At 37.4% G+C, this 19,324-nt stretch overlaps 1 pseudogene; it reads left to right on the top strand.

Annotated features, from left to right (window-relative positions):
- The window catches only part of LOC114653073 (tigger transposable element-derived protein 1-like), a 47,231-nt pseudogene extending 29,909 nt beyond the window's left edge, over positions 1-17,322 (top strand).
- Positions 17,323-19,324: the final 2,002 nt, after the last annotated feature.

Here is a 19,324-nt window from a genome sequence, read left to right as displayed (position 1 = left end):
TTCGCATACTTAAAAGCCAAACAGCCCTATTGATTTGTTTGCTTTCCTATCTCTTTCTGACAGGCTTTGCTCCTGACGCGCACTCCTTTGAAGAGGAAGATATGTTTGCATTCTTTTAATTGTGAGACGGAACTGTCATCTCTGTTTTGTCATGGAGCACAGTTTAAACTTTTGAAAAAGAGACAAATGTTTGTTTGCAGTGTTTGAATAACGTTCCTGTCTCTCTACAACCTCCTGTGTTTCTGCGCAAATCTGTGACCCAAGCATGACAATATAAAAATAACCATATAAACATATGGTTTCTACTTCGCGGATTTTCTTATTTCGCGGGTGGCTCTGGAATGCAACCCCCACGATAGGAGGAGGGATTACTGTATATACATATACACATCCACATATACATATATATATATACATATACAAATTTACATATCTACATATATATATATATATATATATATATACATATAAATATAGACATACATATATACATACATACATACATTCACAAATATATATATATATATATATATATATATATATATACTGTATATATACATATCTACTTATTGGCTCCTGTATTTAGGATATAGCGGGTTGGATAATGGATGGATGGACATTTGTATGCATAGCCCTATTTGCCCGTTTTCGTTTTTTTTCTTTCTTCAGTAATATTTCAGCAAACCCGGAGCATGTCAGTTCAAATCCTGGTACTGACACCACTGTGTGACCCTGAGGAAGTCACTTCACCTGCCAAACAAAAGTAATGTAACAAATTGTACCTCAGATGTTGCAAGTTGCTGGAATAGAGGCATAAGTAAAATACAGTAGATAAATATGTATTATACACATAGGAAGTATTAATTTATTTTCAGTCAAGTCATCTGCAGCAAACCTTTATAAATGAGGGTTTCTCCTTTTTAGATAGTGCAAACTGTTTCTTCTTCATTGAGGTTTTCTCTTGGAGAGCTTTTTTCATTTCATTGAAAATTAAAGCAGCAGCTGCCAAAATATGTAGCTTTCTTATTAATTTTTCAACATTGTGTAAAGTAACTTTATAAAGTAACATAAAAGGTTTAAATACTGGTTATCCTTTTACACTAAAATATTACTAAAGAGATACAAAAAAAGTAAAATGCATATGTTCTTTTTCTTTAAGGAGATTTAATATTACTGAAGAAAGAAAAAAAAAACTAAAACAGCCAAATGGGGCTATGCATACAAACTTAAAAGGTTTAAATAAAACAGAAATATACACTTTTATTTTTACTTGCTTAACTTGTGGAGGGTGTATCCTGTAGCAAAGCCCTAACTTTTTTTGTGAAAGCCCGTTTCAGTCAATAAGTCTTAAAAACAGGTGTAAAGATATTGACAATAAGCTACGGAAACCCACCAAGACATGGAATCGTTTAAATCAAGCATCATTACATCTTCCTTTCTTAAAGAGAAGTAAGGCAGTACTTATAAGCTTATATATATATATATATATATATATATATATATATATATATATATATATAGACATACATACATATACATATATAGATATAGATATATATATATATCTATATATATATCTATATCTCTATATACATCTATATAAATATATATATATATATATATCTATATCTATATCTATATATACATAAATATATATATATATATATATATACTGTATATATATATATATATATCTACTTATATATCTATATCTAAATCCCCGCGAAGTACTGCTTTTAAATTTTTATTAAGAAGAAAAGCTTTTTAAATTGAGGGAAAATATCCCAATAGCAATTTGTTAAGGATCTGTTTTTTTGTGAAGCAGCCTTAACACAGCTTTTCCGCTGTTTTATAAACGAACGCCATATAAGGTCTTCCTTTTTCCTTGCTTCGCCAAGGAAGGAGCCTTTTTATTAAATCCAAGGGTTCTTTGCTTTTTTTTTTTGTTTGTTTATTACAATTGTTATAGTTCTGTTTGTATACGACGTTGTCAGTTTAGCACTCAGGTTGTAATATGACCAAGCTGTGCAAGCTTACTGTTAAGAATGCAACGTATAGTTGTACATGAGAAAAGCAATCTTGCCTCAAATCAATGGCAACCTTTTGTAGGTCTATGAACTTAATTTAAAGTTTAGGTTTACACGGTGCTTTCTTTCTGAAGTACCTGCACTCATGAATATGTCTGTATGCGTCAGTCGCTCAAATCCCCGTGGTTCACACCGGCGAAGTTCTGCTTTTAAATTTTTATTAAGAAGAAAAGAAAACCTTTTAACATTGAGGGAAAATATACCAATAACAGTTTGTTAAGGATCTGTTTTTTTTGTGAAGCTGCGTTCACTCGAGTGATCACTTCGAGCGTTAAGCCTGAGAAATCACCCCATAAATGCACATGTTTAATTGCACATCTGTTAATATGTATGCTTACAAAGTATTAAAAGGCACTCAACAATTACACAGTATTAAAAGACACTCAACAATTAATGTCATTTACCTTCGTTCCCGCGTTTGACTCGTGCTGTAAATCTCTTCCTTGTTTTCACTTCACGTGATTACGTAGGAGGCGTAATACGTGATGACGCAATATGTGACTCCGCCTCCTCCATTAGAGTATATGGACAAAAAACAGGTTCCAGCTGTCTTTACTCGAGTGATCACTTCGAGCTGACTTGCTGGCTAACTATAAGCGTTACCTAGTAGGTAACCACCCATACAATCAGATTGTGAATCAGACTACGAATGCCGTGAATGTAATTACCCCGATGTACATGCTGTCAAATAAACGAACCACACGCCATGGCGCAATTTTAGGGGCTTCGCCTCTAGCGCTGACGTCCGAGGTTCGATTCCCGTAAGGGAGTGAAGTGAGTGGGTGGTTACCTACCAGGTAACGCTTATGGTTGGCCAGCAAGTCAGGTAACATCAGCCACGGTGCAATGAAGTGAACAGAAAAATTTTATTTCATTGCACATTTCAATGATGTGTTAGCCCCATTCTGATGGTTTTGAACTAATTCTATCACAGTTAACTGACATGTTCTCTCGTTACAAGTCTTCAGTGTTGGAAATAACATTAGGTTTATGCTTTAGTCATTAATTGAATTAGTGTGTAGCCTTTCTATTTTGCCTATAAAAAGTGGGTGCTGTGTGTTGTACGACATAGCTGGCAAAGGCAACATTACCAAGAAGCCATCCACAAGTATATTTTTCAATGTATGGGCGGTCAGTTGTGCCAATTACATTAGGACAATCAGTAACCAATGCAAATTGCTTTTTGATCACGGCCTTCACACACTGTAGCCGTAAGGAGTGTATCTGGCTAATAACTTATTTATACCCAGGGCTTGAAGTATCAGCACTTCCCTGCTTTTGTGGCAGATAGTGGAAACATACCAGCTCATCCCACTCTGACCTTGCATGTATTTAAACACAATAAAAGTAACACTCATTCTCGGGAGTAACTATACGTACGAGGTGTGATCAAAAAGTGCAGTGAATGTTGATGCAGAGCACCATCCAAGAGCAACGCAAAACAATTCATATCAGGTTCTGACATGTCCATCCTAGAGCCTAGTTTGTGACAAGTTTTTCTGATACTGTCAGTTGTTTGTGAGCCACTGCTGAGTTCAAGTGTGTTTTTCAAGTTTGTTATAATAACGGATATCGAGCAACGCATTAACATGAAATTTTGTTTCAAATTGCAAAAAGCTCAGGAAACCCATAAGATGTTAAAATCAGTTTATGGTGACACTGCACTGATAATTAAGACTGTTTACAATGGGTTTGATCAGTTTCGTAATGGATCTGACTCGGTTGAAGACGAGAAAAGAGCAGGACGTCCTTCAACATCAATAACAGAGGAAAATGTTGAAACGGATTCATTCTTCATCATGACAACGCTCCTTGTCACATATCCCTTCTAGAACGACAGTTTCTGTTGAATGAAAAAACATTACACTGTGTCCGCATCCACCTTATTTGACGGATCTGGAACCGTGCGACTTCTGGCTGTTCCCTAAATGAAAATAACCATGAGAGGCAAACGATTTCAATCCATTGAGGACATCCAGGCAGCCACGACAGCCCAACTAAAGACACTCTTGAAAGAAAACTTCCAGAACTGCTTCACAAAGTGGCAGTAGCGTTGGGATAAGTGCATTTGAAGTGGAGGAGAGTATTTTGAGGGTGACTAGTAGTTGTAAATCTTTTATTGCAATAAACATTTCTTTTTTAAAACATTCACAGTATTTTTTGTTCATACCTCGTACTTTAAAATGCATCATGAAGAATAAGAGGAAGCAGGCAACAAAAGGGAGTATATTGACAGCGGTCTAGTTCCACGTGAAGCACTGATTACTCCATCTCATACAGATGGCATGATGTATCTCAGCGATGACTGAAATTTATCCAGTTAATACTGAAAAGTGCCTCTTGCCAACTGCCCTACAGTTGTTAAACTCTGTAACAAAACACAGATTGCATGAGTTCTGTGTGATGGTTTCTGAAATGTTAGCCCCAGTTCAGCACACAACTTCAAGAGGACTGCAGTAGGATGTCTAATATTAGACTTATCAGCCAGTCTCCGTCACAGACCAAAAACTCATCATAATTGCTGAAAATTCACTTCTTGCATCGCCTGCCACATTGCTATACAGCTCCACAAAAGTTAGCCGTATTGTGATGGCTTTTGCAGTACTGCACAACATAGCATAGAAACATGGACTGCCTCTGCCATCTGAGATAAGCCAAATAGAGTGCACGGATTACCCAGACACTGTCCCTCAGGACATCATCACAATGGCAATTTAGAGATGTTTGGATGTTGTATGCCAAATGTAAAGAGACTTGTATATAGTTCAACATTGATATTTACTTGGCCAAATTATTAATTTTTTTTGTATTTTTTCCCACTCAGCAGTTGTCACTTGTTCCTGGACTTGATTTTTTCTTTTATTTGTGGCTCCTGCAGAGAGAGCAGAAAAACTAATGTTTTTGTGGTCTCCATTTAAATCAATAATACCTCATGTTCACATTCACTGAAGGTTGGTTTCCTCTGTTATCCCAAGATTTGTTATAAAGAGTTCACCCAGGAACATGGCCAGATTTATATGATGATTACATCATGAATATTCAAAACAGACATTTTTTAAGCCATATATGGTTACTGGAAGGAGGTGATGGGGAGTCACTAATAGCAAGTGCATGATCACATAAATTTATGCTGATCTGGGATTTAACAAGAAACTTGGCATAACACATATTGTTTTATACCTTAGATTTTTTTTATTTGTGTGCATGGAGTTTTTGCCTATAGACTATAAGCAATATTTTAGTATGGAATCTAAGCAACATTTTACACATGAGGCCCCAGAACAAAAGCAGCTGATGAAATTTCAAACAAAAAAGCAATGTCAAACAACACAACACTCAAGATATTCCAAAAAAAATAAGGGGTGTTAAATTGTAGCTGTTGCAAAGGCAAACTCACACAATGCTCAAGTGATACCACTCTTTTGAAATACCTCTGTTTGTGGTATTCTGAACTGCTTTTTTCCAATTAAATTTTATTAATCTTAAAATCACACAACAAAAACAAGATGCAATTCAATCAGAAGAATAAAAAACAGAATTACAGAAAAAAAACAGTGAGCCACACAATCCAAAAACCCTTTATAAGATGGTTCCTCATGTATAGTAAAACTATAACTAACAATAAAACAGAAGCAGAGATTTTTACTATCCTTCATTCTTGTGAAGACATCACCACAATGTAGTGGATTTGGACATCAGTGGTGAATGTGCACATATGTAACAATGTTCCTGTGCTTTCATTTTTATGTGTAGTTAGTAAAGAGAAAGCTGCCATGTGTCTAGTTTTACTGGACCAGTGTGAGAAACTGAGTGAAGTAAAGTGCAAGTGGAAAAAAATTAGACTATGTTGTTAAATTCATTTAACTATAAATTATATCAGAAATATTATGAACAATGTGCATTTTCATTCCAAATTGCTTTAAAACTTGTTTCTTTGAGATTTACAAGAATTTGATTCTAGATGTGGACAGAGTTGATATTAAATCACACATGGTTATGGATTTAGTCAGACTCATTATGAGCATGCAGCTCCACATTAAATACCACATAATGATACTTAATCTAAATTTGATGATTTCCTGTTGAGGAGAGAAGACAAAATGTGGCATTACTTAGAACTGCAGTAACAAGCATTTTCTGCTTTATGACAATTAAAATACAGAAATGCTAAATTCAACTCAATTTACTTTATTTTATGTGGCATCCTTCACATGGGTTGGCTTTGAGTTCTATGAAATTGAATGTGTTTGTCATCTAGAATACTAAATTGCTGATTTCATTGTAATTTAAAAGTATTTAAATATATATATATATATATATATATATATATATATATATAATATGATGGAGGGCGCTGTGATTAGAACATCTGCCTTACAGACAAATATCTTAGTGGAGTGTTCCACATGTCCATGCTGGTTTTTCCAGCTGCTCTTTCCTCACATATCTCAAAGACATGTGGCGTAGGTTGACTGACAATTCAAAATTTGCAAAGTATGAATGACTGTAAATCTACCTTCTGATGGTCTGAGATTCTATTCAGACTTCATTCCTGCCTTGTGCTGCCAGGATGTGCTCTGGATACCCAAGGACCTGAACAGAAATAAATGGACTTAAAAAATTAATTGATAAAAGAATAAACAATCTGCTGATAGTTTCTGTTGACTGTGATGTCACATTGCCACCATTTTATCTTATACTTTCCACATGGCACCACTACTTTGTTGTTAACAATGACCTCATTGCTAGTCACATGGTTCTCAACCTGTGACATCATTGCCCATTTCCTATTTAAGATGGTGGAGAACAGTGCTGATTGTCCAAACGTTTGGACTCATATAAACAAACAAATCATTGTTAATATTAATGTTAGTCTGAGAAAGGCTCTTTATATATGAACATAGCAACATAAAAAATGTGGCAAATGAGAGGAGACCATTCAGTCCATCAGGTCTGTTTGTTCAGCTAATAGCTAAGCTGGCCTAATATCTCACCAGGATACTTCTCAAAGGTTGACAAGGTCTCTGCTTCATCTACGTGGCTTGATAGTTTGTTACATATTCCCACAACTGTTTGTATAAAGAAGTGTGTTCTGGTTTCAGTCTTAAATGTACTTGCCATTAGTTTTTATTGGTGTCCTCTCATTTGTGATTTGCCATTTAATCAAAAGAATTTAGCCGGATCAACTTTATTGATGCATTTGAAAACTTTGAAGACTGTATGTATTAGGTCCCCCACACAGCCTCCTCTGCTTGATACTAAACATGTTTATATAGGATACAAAAACAAACAACATAAAAAAAGTCCAGCACAGGCCTGGCATGTTTACTTTAGAATTATACTGATGAGTTTTTGTAAAGTGCTAAAAACATCTAAACAGATCCTTATATTGAGAATTAGATTTTTTCTGTAATTTGAGGTAATATAGGATGTTGCTTTCCCACTGAGTTATAGAAGATGCACTTGTGCAAAACAGGTCTTTGGCCAGGTAGTGTGGCACAGGATATGAATACTGATTTTTCATAGCACAACTTTATCCCATCTGGTACTACTACAAATACAGTATTAATTTTAAAGGTTTAAGTATTATTTTAATCCAAGGCTGTCTGAGCACTATACAAATATTTAGCCTTAAATGGATTAAGTTTTGGAAGTTTGAAAAACACATCGCTTGGTGATAAGTTCTTGATGACATTGCTCACAGGTTGGATCTTGCCATGGGTACATTTTAGAATCTTTTAGATAAGATATACGTAAGAAATGAAAAATTTGTTGTTCAGTTATGGCATGCCTGGCACATGTTGTTCATGGGTGAATTTTATGAATGGCTCAATTACATTTCTTTTCTTCTTTTAGTTAAGATATCACTTTGCCAATTTGCCTTAAAATCTTTAAGGGGCAATTTCCTTGAAATACTTTGTTACTCAGTAGAACTTCGATTAGCCATGCCCCGATTAACCATTCTGCATTATCGAGAGAAAAATGTTAGTGTAATACACAACTTTACTTGAAATTCATAAAAGCCTTGAATGCTGTACCAAGCATATACTGTACATATTATATTTTTAATCTCGATTGTACCGAGCAAGCAAGGGAAGAGATAGTGACTGTAGAAGTGTGGGCATGACTCACTCACCTGTCTCCAACTGCTGTCTGCCACTATTGTCAGTGTGTCACCAGTGTTGACCATGTATGTTTTTTTTACCTACATCCTGAAAGGGGAATTGGGTTCAAATTTTGTTGGGGGCGCAGAACAGCGCAAGCAGTAAGAGTCTACAGAACAGCAAGACAAAAAAGAAGCGTTCAGAGGACTAATAAGAATATGCACATTTCCTTAGTGAGAAGGAATTAGTGTGTAAAAATAATCTCCAGATAAAGCATTAGACAGTAGTTATATTGGAAGGCTAGTACAAACGCATAAGCATTCATTCATAACAAGGAACATGTGATGGCTTACATTTAAACAGAAGGGGTACCAATACTTTATATTGGGGAATCATATGAGTAGGTTAGTCAAGGATTGAGGGCCAGGAAGTTTAGGACAGGCCAGGTTTAGAACTTCACATAAAGGCATAAACAGTGGTGGAATAATAAATATGCATAGTAACTTAATTTCTAGCCCAAGGTTAAAGTGCTTTAAAATTAATTCTCCTTCAAATTGTGTTTTATTGAATTGTCCTTATTATTACCCTGTATCTTCATTTGGTCACCTAAAAGTACTTTTGATTGGCCTATTAAAAAAAAAAAAAACTGACACTAGAATATTAACAAATTTTAAAACTGTGGTATGAACTTTGCATATACTATGTTTTTAAAACTTAGTTTGACATGCTTGTTATAAAAGATAAGAAAATGGTACAAATTATTTAAAATACAGTGCATACAAAATGCATCTGCCCACATTTGCTTTGGGTGGGGGATCGTGTGAATTAGAAACATAAAACTATTGTCATCCAGCACTGTTCAGTGTATAAAGGTCATATTATGGTACACCTATGCATTTATGTATAAGACTCTAAAGGAAAATAGGTTTAGTCTGCAAAGATGGAAACAGAAACAAAAAAGTTTCTGAGCTGTGATTGGTGCTTGATATGGATCTCTCTTATTAAAAACTAAATGGTTATGATAAAATATAGAATAAATTGCTGGATATTTTTATTTGTAATTAAGTTCCAGCTATTAGTCTTTTAGTTGACCACTAATAAAAAGTCCCAGATAATTTTTATAGTCATGGTATTATTACTTCCTTGGCACTCCAGAGACTATGTTTTTAGGAGATTTTTGTTATCTCATAAAAGTACACTTGTGTTGTCTTGGAAAGGTATTGTGGCAGAAGTGCTTGGTTGGCGCTGACCCAACACAAACTGACACCAGAGGCACAGGTCAAAAGAAACAAAAATATTTTATTTGTTCTTCATCTGTGGGATATGCCTTCCTCATACCCACAGACACAACACAGTCCCCAAAAAGACACCAAACGAAAACACCCAAATACACACTCTTCTTTCTCCTCTACTCCTCTCATACAGCTTTGTCGTTGTCATTGCTGTCGTCTTCATCATCATCATCATCATTATTATTGTCGTCGTCCTCCTCCTCTCGACTCTGGCACCTCAAGTAGTGGCTGTAGGCTCCTCTTATAGCCCACCCGAAAGTGCTGCAGGTGGTAATTAACCTAATTTAGGCTGCACTTCCAGGTGTGGTCACAGAGCCCAACAGGAATGAGCTTCCGTGTTCCAAGAAAGTGGCCCCAATGCAACCCAGGGGGGCTGCCACCAAATGTTCCGGGGGACATAGTTTTCATCCCATGGCTGCTCCCCCGGATACAGTGTCAAAGGGGTATCCAGGCCGGGCATGGGTCCCGGCCGTCCACCACAGTATATATTTCTTTTCTTCATTGGCTATTTTAATGAGGCATGTTGGAGTTCACGCAAAAATGAAACACAAGAAAAAGTAGGTATGGTCTGGAAATCCCACATAATAAACTCACCTGAGTCATCCTAAAGTTTCTCTTTAGTGAACTAAATTTTTTCTGACTGAGTAAGTTTTGGAAACTGTCAATTAGTGACATAACTGCTGCATATTGTCAGAAGATTAAGATGCCAAACATAACCTTACAGCAGTAAACCTGAAGATTTTCAGCAGGGTTGGTGTGCTCATGAAGCTAATGAATACAGGCTAGAATATTTGCTTGCAATTTATTGGCCATTTTGAATCTAAGTCATGTTATGTTATGTCTTAAGTATTCTTTCCAAACAACAACTGGGACCAGTTAAATGTGTAAGTCACATGATGACAAGATTTGTTTGTCTATCTGCCACAGAAAGTCAGGTGTAATTTGTGGGCTTGTGCATATTTCATTGTTTTAAATACTATGCAAGCATGAGACTGAGTATAACAACGTAATATGGAATACTGTTTTCTGGCCCTTTCAAAGGTGTGATACTCGTTTGTTGTATAGTAGTTTGCACTTTGATGGGGGTTTTGATTTAGTGCATATCATGAGTAGCTTTCTCCAGAACAGAAATGTGTGGTAAAAATATTATATTCGGTAATGTCCATGTGTTTGTGGGCTAGATGTTGGTCATTATACATATTATTAGATAAAATATAAATAATATGCACTAAGGAGACACCACAAAGTACATAAGTTAAAAGCAGAATGTTATTTAGAGACAACAGCAGAAGCTTTTTCCTGCCACTCAAAATTACAGTATGTTATTTTGCAACAATTATTGTAGTATTTCACAATGGTATTGAGTTATTAGACTTTTATTTTAAGAATTTACTGAAAAATACACTTTCAGGGTTTGGAAAATGGAGGGTTAGATAATATTGTCAACATTAGCAAATAACAAGAATAAATATAATACAGTAATCCCTCCTCCATCGCGGGGGATGCGTTCCAGAGCCACCCGCGAAATAGGAAAATCCGCGAAGTAGAAACCATATGTTTATATGGTTATTTTTAGAATGTCATGCTTGGGTCACAGATTTGCGCAGAAACACAGGAGGTTGTAGAGAGACAGGAACGTTATTCAAACACTGCAAACAAACATTTGTCTCTTTTTCAAAAGTTTAAACTGTGCTCCATGACAAGACAGAGATGACAGTTCTGTCTCACAATTAAAAGAATGCAAACATATCTTCCTTTTCAAAGGAGTGCAAAGCAAGCAGTCAAAAAAAAAATCAATAGGGCTTTTTGGCTTTTAAGTATGCGAAGCACCGCCGGTACAAAGCTGTTGAAGGGCGGCAGCTCACACCCCCTCTGTCAGGAGCAGGAAGAGACAGAGAGAGAGCCACAGAAAAACAAAGTCAAAAATCAATACGTGCCCTTTGAGCTTTTAAGTATGCGAAGCACTGTGCAGCATGTCCTTCAGGAAGCAGCTGCACACAGCCCCCCTGCTCACACCCCCCTACGTCAGCGCAAGAGAGAGAGAGAGAAAGTAAGTTGGGTAGTTTCTCAGCCATCTGCCAATAGCGTCCCTTGTATGAAATCAACTGGGCAAACCAACTGAGGAAGCATGTGCCAGAAATTAAAAGACCCATTGTCCGCAGAAACCCGCGAAGCAGCGAAAAATCCGCGATATATATTTAAATATGCTTACATATAAAATCCGCGATGGAGTGAAGCCGCGAAAGGCGAAGCGCGATATAGCGAGGGATCACTGTACATGGAATTATAATTTACATAAGCATTAAAATGCACATTTAGTACTTCACCAGTTTTTAAGTTCAAATTTATTGTCACATACTGTATGTGCTAATATAGAATAAAAAGATCATTAACTGATTAACAGTTACAATGTGACTGATGGTGGCTAGTGTTGTTGTTTCTCACTTCCAGACTCCAAGGTTAAAATCCTAAGTTGAGTGGTGGAGCCACCATATGTTGGACTTGTTGCTCTAACATGTCACACAGACCTTCTGGGGAATTTAAAGGCCAAAGCAACACCTTGAACTCTTTATCATGTCCCTCAAACCATTCCTGAACAATTTGTACAGTGTGGCTAGAGTGCATTATCTTGTTGAATGAATACACGTCCATTGGGAAATACCATTTCTATGAATGGGTGTACATTGTCTACAGTGATATTTAACCCCTTGTTGCCTACATTTATTTACAATTATATATAAAACTAAATTAGTATGCAGATGTAGTTTCCACTACGACTGCTAGATGGTGTTACCAGTGCTTCCAATACGATCCTTGGTATGTATCGAATATGCATCAACTGACATTGGCAGGATACATACGCCACCTTGGCTGCATTAAGGCTGGAAGCGGTTTGAAGCGTTTTTCCAACAATCATCTACAAGGGTGGTATACATCAAATTAATGTCCACACAAATGCCTAGACCCACGGTTTCCCAGTAGAACATTGTCCAAAGCTGCACACTCAATCCACAGGCTTTTCTTTTTTCTATAATGCAGCCTTTTGAGAATGTAAATGATGCACACATAAATGGCCATCCACATGATGCAATGCATTGAATGAATTTTGCCTTTATCAAAGTCACTCAGGTCTTTACATATTCCTATATCTTATGTATTCAACATATCAACTACGAGTACCTTATGTCAAAGGCAAAGCCCTCACTGACTCATCACTAATTCTCCCACTTTCCATATAGGTGGGAAGCTGAAATTTTGTGTGCTCATTCCTTGCAGTGTACTTACAAAGGTTATGTTTCATCTTCTATTGCAACACCCAAGGGAGGGAAATAGGTGTACCCCCTAAACTGTATATATAGATAGGGGAAACCCCTCCTCACTATTTCTGTGACTTCCAATATACGTAAGAAGCCCAAATTTCCCATGCTCATACTTTATACTGTACTTACAAACGTTAAGTATGTTTCATTTTGCTCCATACCCCATAATGCACTTTCAAAAATAACTTCTTCTTTTTGGCGGTTTCATTCCTTATTTCCATTAACAGAGGATTTATTTCATGTCAGAGACACACAAGGGCCACCCCTGGTCCCCCCTCCTTTTTCTGCACAGCCGCTGTCCACGCACCTACCACGTGGTTGGCTCCCTGCGTATATACATTAACGACATCCTGCGCTCATGTGCCTCCTCACTCGCTTCCTTACTTTCCTCAGCTGTTCGTCATGCTCACTGCTCCCTTCTTCTTTATTCCACCGCTTCAAGCCTGTTATTGTTCGCCTTGCTTCACGTCTTCCTGCTGGTGACTCCTGTCTTTTCATTTAGTTTCTTCACACCCTTAATCCTCCGGGCATGTCTCTGCATACTTTACTTTTGAAGGTCGGCACACCAATTATGTTACTACAAAACTTACAACCACCAAAACTTTGTAACGGCACCAGGCTTCAGATCAAATCTCTGCACAAGAACCTCATTGAGGCAACTGTCTTCACTGGAACTGGCTCAGGGACCAAATCTCTGACCAAATCGTTCAATTCGGACTGCATTGTCAGATGTGGATCGCCTGATGAGCACGGTTCAAAATCTGGGTCAATGTCACTGTCAGTACCCTGCACTGCAGTTTCTTCATCTGGTTCGTCTAAGGTCCAATGCTCTGGTGGTTTTGGAATTGGAAGACTGTCATCATGTGGCATGGGTCTCATTGCTGAAGGCAGATTAGGATTTTCAATTGACTTCTTGTTTTTAGCAGAGAAACCAGACACATTAGTCAAACAGAAGTAACAGTCCGTCACATGGTCTTTCTGTTCTCAGACTGACAGCACATGTCACACAGCAAATGTGAGGTGCCCATTCCTTGTCTTGATCACCAATTTTGCAGCCGAAATACAGATGATAAGCTTTCTTCACAAGAGCAGTCATCCAACATCTCTGAGGCACAAGTGTATATTCGCCACAGATATAGCAGAATGTATTGTGGCTCTTACAACATTGACGAGACATATCGCCCGACACCAAAACGTCTATAGCATCAAGCTTACTTACTGTTATATTGCTATAGATACTATACTTTATTATACTGATACTATACATACACACTGACTATCTATCTATATTAACCAAATGAGCAGGATCGGTGAATGCAAAATCACCTTTATAGCCTGCTGAGACAACATCAAGCACATTCAGACCTGCCCAGGCATACCCAGGATGTCAACTTCCACAGAACAGCTTCCACCCTGGCTCCACAAACCATTGTTGATAAGTCACTTACGGGAGCGAAAATGTTTGGATACAAATATAAGAAAAAATCATGACAAAACTGAAGATTTCTCTGAAACATGTACATGATGGGTAAATTTTGATGTGATATTCGTGATCAGCACCCAAAAATCTATAAGAAACACCCAACAGTGTTTAAGAAGCAAAAACTTTGTTGTGCAGTGTAATAAAACCAAAACAGGAACATAAGAACACAATAGCTAAGCTTTTCCAATACACTATCTATTCCAGAGACTTCTTAAAGGCTATCGATGTTTCTTCTTCAACTCCATTACACAGTAGTTTGTTTCAGATTCCTACAACTCTTTGAGTAAAGATCAGCTTGCTGGCTTCATTCTTAAATGTACTTCTCCTTAATTTCCACTGGCGTCCTCACATTTGTGATTTGCCACTGAGTTGAGAGAATTTTTCTGGATCTACAGTATCAATACATTGAGAATTCTGAAGACGTAGATTAGGTCCCCACGCAGTCTCCTCTGCTCGAGACTAAACATGTTTAATTCCCTGAGCCTGTCAGAGTATGACATGTCCTTAAGTCTTAAGATACACTTGTTTTCTCTCCTTTGTACAGCATTAAGTGCTGCTATGTCTTTTTTGTAGCACAGTGACCAGAACTCCACACAATGCTCTAGATGCAGTCCCACTTGTACATTATATAGTTGAAGTGTAACATCCTTCAATTTATATTCATTATAATACTTTTTCAAAACCTGGCAGGATCTAATCAATAATATTTTAGAATAAGAAGAAATAATTATTTCCGCATTTCTTTTCCTTCCCCATTTATCTTTATTGCCCTATTAAACTCAACAATTTAGGTATGTTTACAAGCTTTAAGTATTACTCCTTTGGCCATGCTCTCCTTCTCAGGGGTGGGGTTTGATTTGTTTTCAATCCTATTTTTTGTAAAAATTGATCTATTTGTACGGAATGATTACAATAAAATTAATAAAATATAAAATATATATATATATATATATATATATATATATATATATTCATTATAATATATGAATATATGATATAATCCAGTATTTTATTTAAAATTTTAAATAATAAATATTTTATTTATTTATTTAATCACTTCTGCACATTGCTTAGATGATGGAAATTCTGTGTCAACATAAATACAGGGGGTCCTCGGGTTATAATGTCGCAACATATGACGTTTCGAGTTTACGACGCTCACTCCCATAAAAATGTAAAAAAAAATTGAGACGTGAGTGTTTCGGATAATGCTGTTAGCATCGTACTTACAGACTTACGGGGCCGAACTAGTTTGGTTGCAGGTGGCGAAAGTACGCGACGTATGAGTGAGGGAGTCGGTGAACTACAGTACAGTAGTTTGGTTGCGTGCAGCAGAAGTACGCGGCGTATGAGTGAGGGAGTTGGCGAACTACAGCTAGTTTGGTTGAGTGCGGCACAAGTGTATACTGGTGACTTTTTGGCTCTTATCATGGCTTCTAAACGAAAGTCAGAGTCTTCAGATGGTAGTGCTTTGAAGAAGAGGAAAACCAATATGATGGAAGTGAAATTAGATATTTTAAAGAGATCAGAAAAAGTAGAATCAGCAACGAACATCGGTCACGCGCTAAGCCTTAGCCGCTCTACCGCAGCAACAATTATCAAGGATAAAGACCATATACCAGTAAGTCTAATATTGATTCAGGAGAAGGCTAAACGATTGTTTCAGGCAATAAAAAGTGAAAAGGGGGAAGGGAGTGAAAGTGAAGAGTTTGTGGCTAGCAGGGGTTGGTTCATGCGTTTCAAAGCTCGTGCCAACTTGCATAACCTTAAGGTACAGGGTGAAGCTGCTAGTGGGGATGAGAATGCAGTAAGCACATTTCCTAATAGGTTGGCTGAATTAATTAAAGAGGGAGGCTACTGTGCTGAACAAGTGTTTAATGTTGACAAGACAGGTCTTTTTTGAAAGCACATGCCTAACAGGACATATATCGCCAAGATGGAGAAGACAGCATCAGGCCATACAGCTGGCAAGGAGAGACTGACTTTGCTTCTTGGAGGGAAGGCTGCAGGTGACTTCAAATTCAAGCCTCTGTTGGTGTACCAGGCAGAGAATCCAAGGGCACTAAAGGGCATTTGGAAGGGTCAACTGCCTGTTGTCTGGAGGTCTAACAAGAAGGCATGGGTGAGGAGTGGTTTTCCAGCCATTTTCTGCCAGCAGTGAAGGACTACTGTGTTAGCAACAGACCACCTTTTAAGGTGTTGCTAGTGCTGGACAATACACCAGGTCACCCTGCCCACTTGAGTGACTTTAACCCTAATGTCAAGGTGGTTTACCTTCCACCTAATACCACTGCCCTTTTACAGCCCATGGACCAAGGTGTCATTGCCTCTTTCAAGGCCTACTACCTCTGGAGGACATTTGCTATGGCAATTAATGCAACTGAGAAGGACAAGAACCTGACACTCAAAGACTTTTGGAAGTCTTATAACATTTACAATGCTGCACAAAACATTGATTTTGCCTGGGATGAAGTGAGGCGAACAAACTTAAATGGTGTGTGGAAAAAACTGTGCCTCCAGTTTGTGTATGACTTCCATGGCTTTGAGGAGTCAGTGGAGGCTGTAACAGAGAAGGTTGTTGTCATGGGTAAACAGCTTAATTTGGATGTGGAGGCTGAGGATGTCACAGAGCTACTGGCATCACATGGAGAGGAACTGTCTGCTGAGGACCTCATTCAGCTGGAGAAGCAACTAATTGAAGTGGAAGAGATAGAAACCCCAGAACCCAAGAGATTTACCACCAATTGTTTGGCAGAAAATTTTTCTATGATAGAGGATGGGTTGGCAAAATTTCAGGCTGAGGACCCCAGCGATGACAGATTCAGTAAGGTCTACAGTGCTGTTATGGATGCCTTGCAATGCTATAGGCAGATTTTGGAAGATAAGACGTCATCAACCTTCCAGACTAGCCTGGAACAATTCTTTAAGAAGGTAGAGATGCCTGCAACAGATCCTGTACCCTCTACATCAGCTGCTTATCAAGATGAAACACCTGTAGTACAGATAGAATCATCTCCAGCTTCCTCCTCCCAATAGGTCACTCTCTCCCACCTTGCAATACCCCTTCTAGTGTGCAAGACAACCATAGGAATAAAGGAATTTTTTTACACTAATTTTTTGTCATTTTGTCTGTTACTACAGTACAGTGTACAGTATATTATTATTTCCTTTTTCTGTGGCTTAGTTGTGTTTTTATGTTCTAGATTATTATTTTACAACTGTGTTAGGATAGGTAAGTGACTTAGGCTAGGGTGTGTTTCGACTTACACCAAAATTCGGGTTACATCACTGTCGTAGGAACAGAACTGTGTCGTAACCCGAGGACCCCCTGTACTTAAATCCTTTTTGCAGGTTGCTTCTTGTAGGTCAGTGTCCTCTGTCTTATATTTACAATTGATGTTCCTTTTGCCCACATATAGCACTTTGCACTTCTTTACATTAAACTGCATTTTTCAAGTGTTCACCCATTTTTGCAGATTGTAAAGTTTTTGGATTTTTTTTTTGCTGTCACCTCAGTATATGCTATCCCTCCAGTTTTAGCAGGATCTGCATCTTTCTCAAGTTTACTAACTACACCAGAATCTATGTCATTAATATAAATTAGAAAAAGTAGCAGTCCAAAGATAGACCCCTGAGACTCTCCACTAATGACCTCCACATGGAGCATTCTTCTGTTACTGTATCTGTACTCGTTGTCACCTACCAGTTAACCAGCTTGAGATCCAGTTTTGTAGGTTACCTCTGATGCCAACAACTTATTGTTTCAAAATTATTTCTTTGGTGTGATACCTAAGGCTAAGACTGCATAGTCAAAACTGTATTTATCATTCTTGAAACTTTTAAGCAGGAAATGCAAAGGTTTGGCTGCTGTTAATTAAAAACATTGGTATTACAGGTAAGAGGTGTATTTCACCTTTCTAAAAAGAAGAATTTAAGAAAGGATTGATTAAAAACCTATGAAAAAGCAGGGGTCAAAACCACAAAAGACTATAATTTGTGGCTAAAACAAAAAGCTAGACACTAATCAAAGTCAAAAGGAGAACTAGCACTCCACGCTTACACTCAGTGAAGAGCGCTGCACAAAAATAAGTTGAATTGTAACTGCTAGAAGTCAGAACCCTAAAAAAGCTAATAAAATGTGACGTTTCACTGTCTCTGAATCCATAATCTTGGACACTGCATAATAAACAAGACTGGCTTATCAAATACCACATGAATTCATAACTTCTTGTGATGCATCATGTTTTGGTAGCCATACCATAAGATGGTTGCACCTACAGAAAACAAGAAAATATAATGTAATATAAAAATAATGTAATTGTGAGACAAATTTTAATTAGAATAACCATGGAATCAGAATCTGTGATATTCATAAGTGCCAGAAACTTTATTTGAACAACAGAAAAAAAAATAATTTAGCCCCCAAAAAATTATTAACAATTTCATAACATTAATGACCACCCTTGGAAACAGCATAGCATTCTACCAATGACCTTCATGAGGCTTGTGACATCCTCAACTTGTGACACCCAGTAACAAGTAAGGCCAACTCTAAAATGAGTCCTTGTGCTTCCAAACTACTTCAATTTCACAATTATTGAGAGCACCGTGCTCCTTGGAGCACTCAAAGCTTTAGAAATGGATTTATAACCTTGAACTGATTTATGCCTCACCGCAATTTGATCATCTAATTCTTCCATGTGACGCCTGTAAGCCATGAGGACTGATTGAGATCATTGATGTTAGGTAGAATACCCAGTGGGGGCTGAGCGGTCTTATGGCCTTGGAACCCCTGCAGTTTTTTTTTTCTCCAGACCTCTGTTTTGTTTTTTCTGTCCTCCTGTCCATCAGAACTTACTTTATTCTTTGTTACTTAGTATTGCCTAATCTTATTTTTATATTTTTATTTTTTCTTTATTCATCTTGTAAAGCACTTTGAGCTACATAATTTGTATGAAAATGTGCTACATGAATAAATATTGTTGTTGTTGTTGTTGCGGAGGTTTACAGAGAGTTAATGGTTTCGTTGTTGTTCTGG

This window comes from Erpetoichthys calabaricus, chromosome 6 (genome assembly GCF_900747795.2).
Source record: "Erpetoichthys calabaricus chromosome 6, fErpCal1.3, whole genome shotgun sequence".
Classification (NCBI taxonomy): Eukaryota; Metazoa; Chordata; class Cladistia; order Polypteriformes; family Polypteridae; genus Erpetoichthys; species Erpetoichthys calabaricus.
This window is presented reverse-complemented; position numbering and strand designations above follow the sequence as displayed.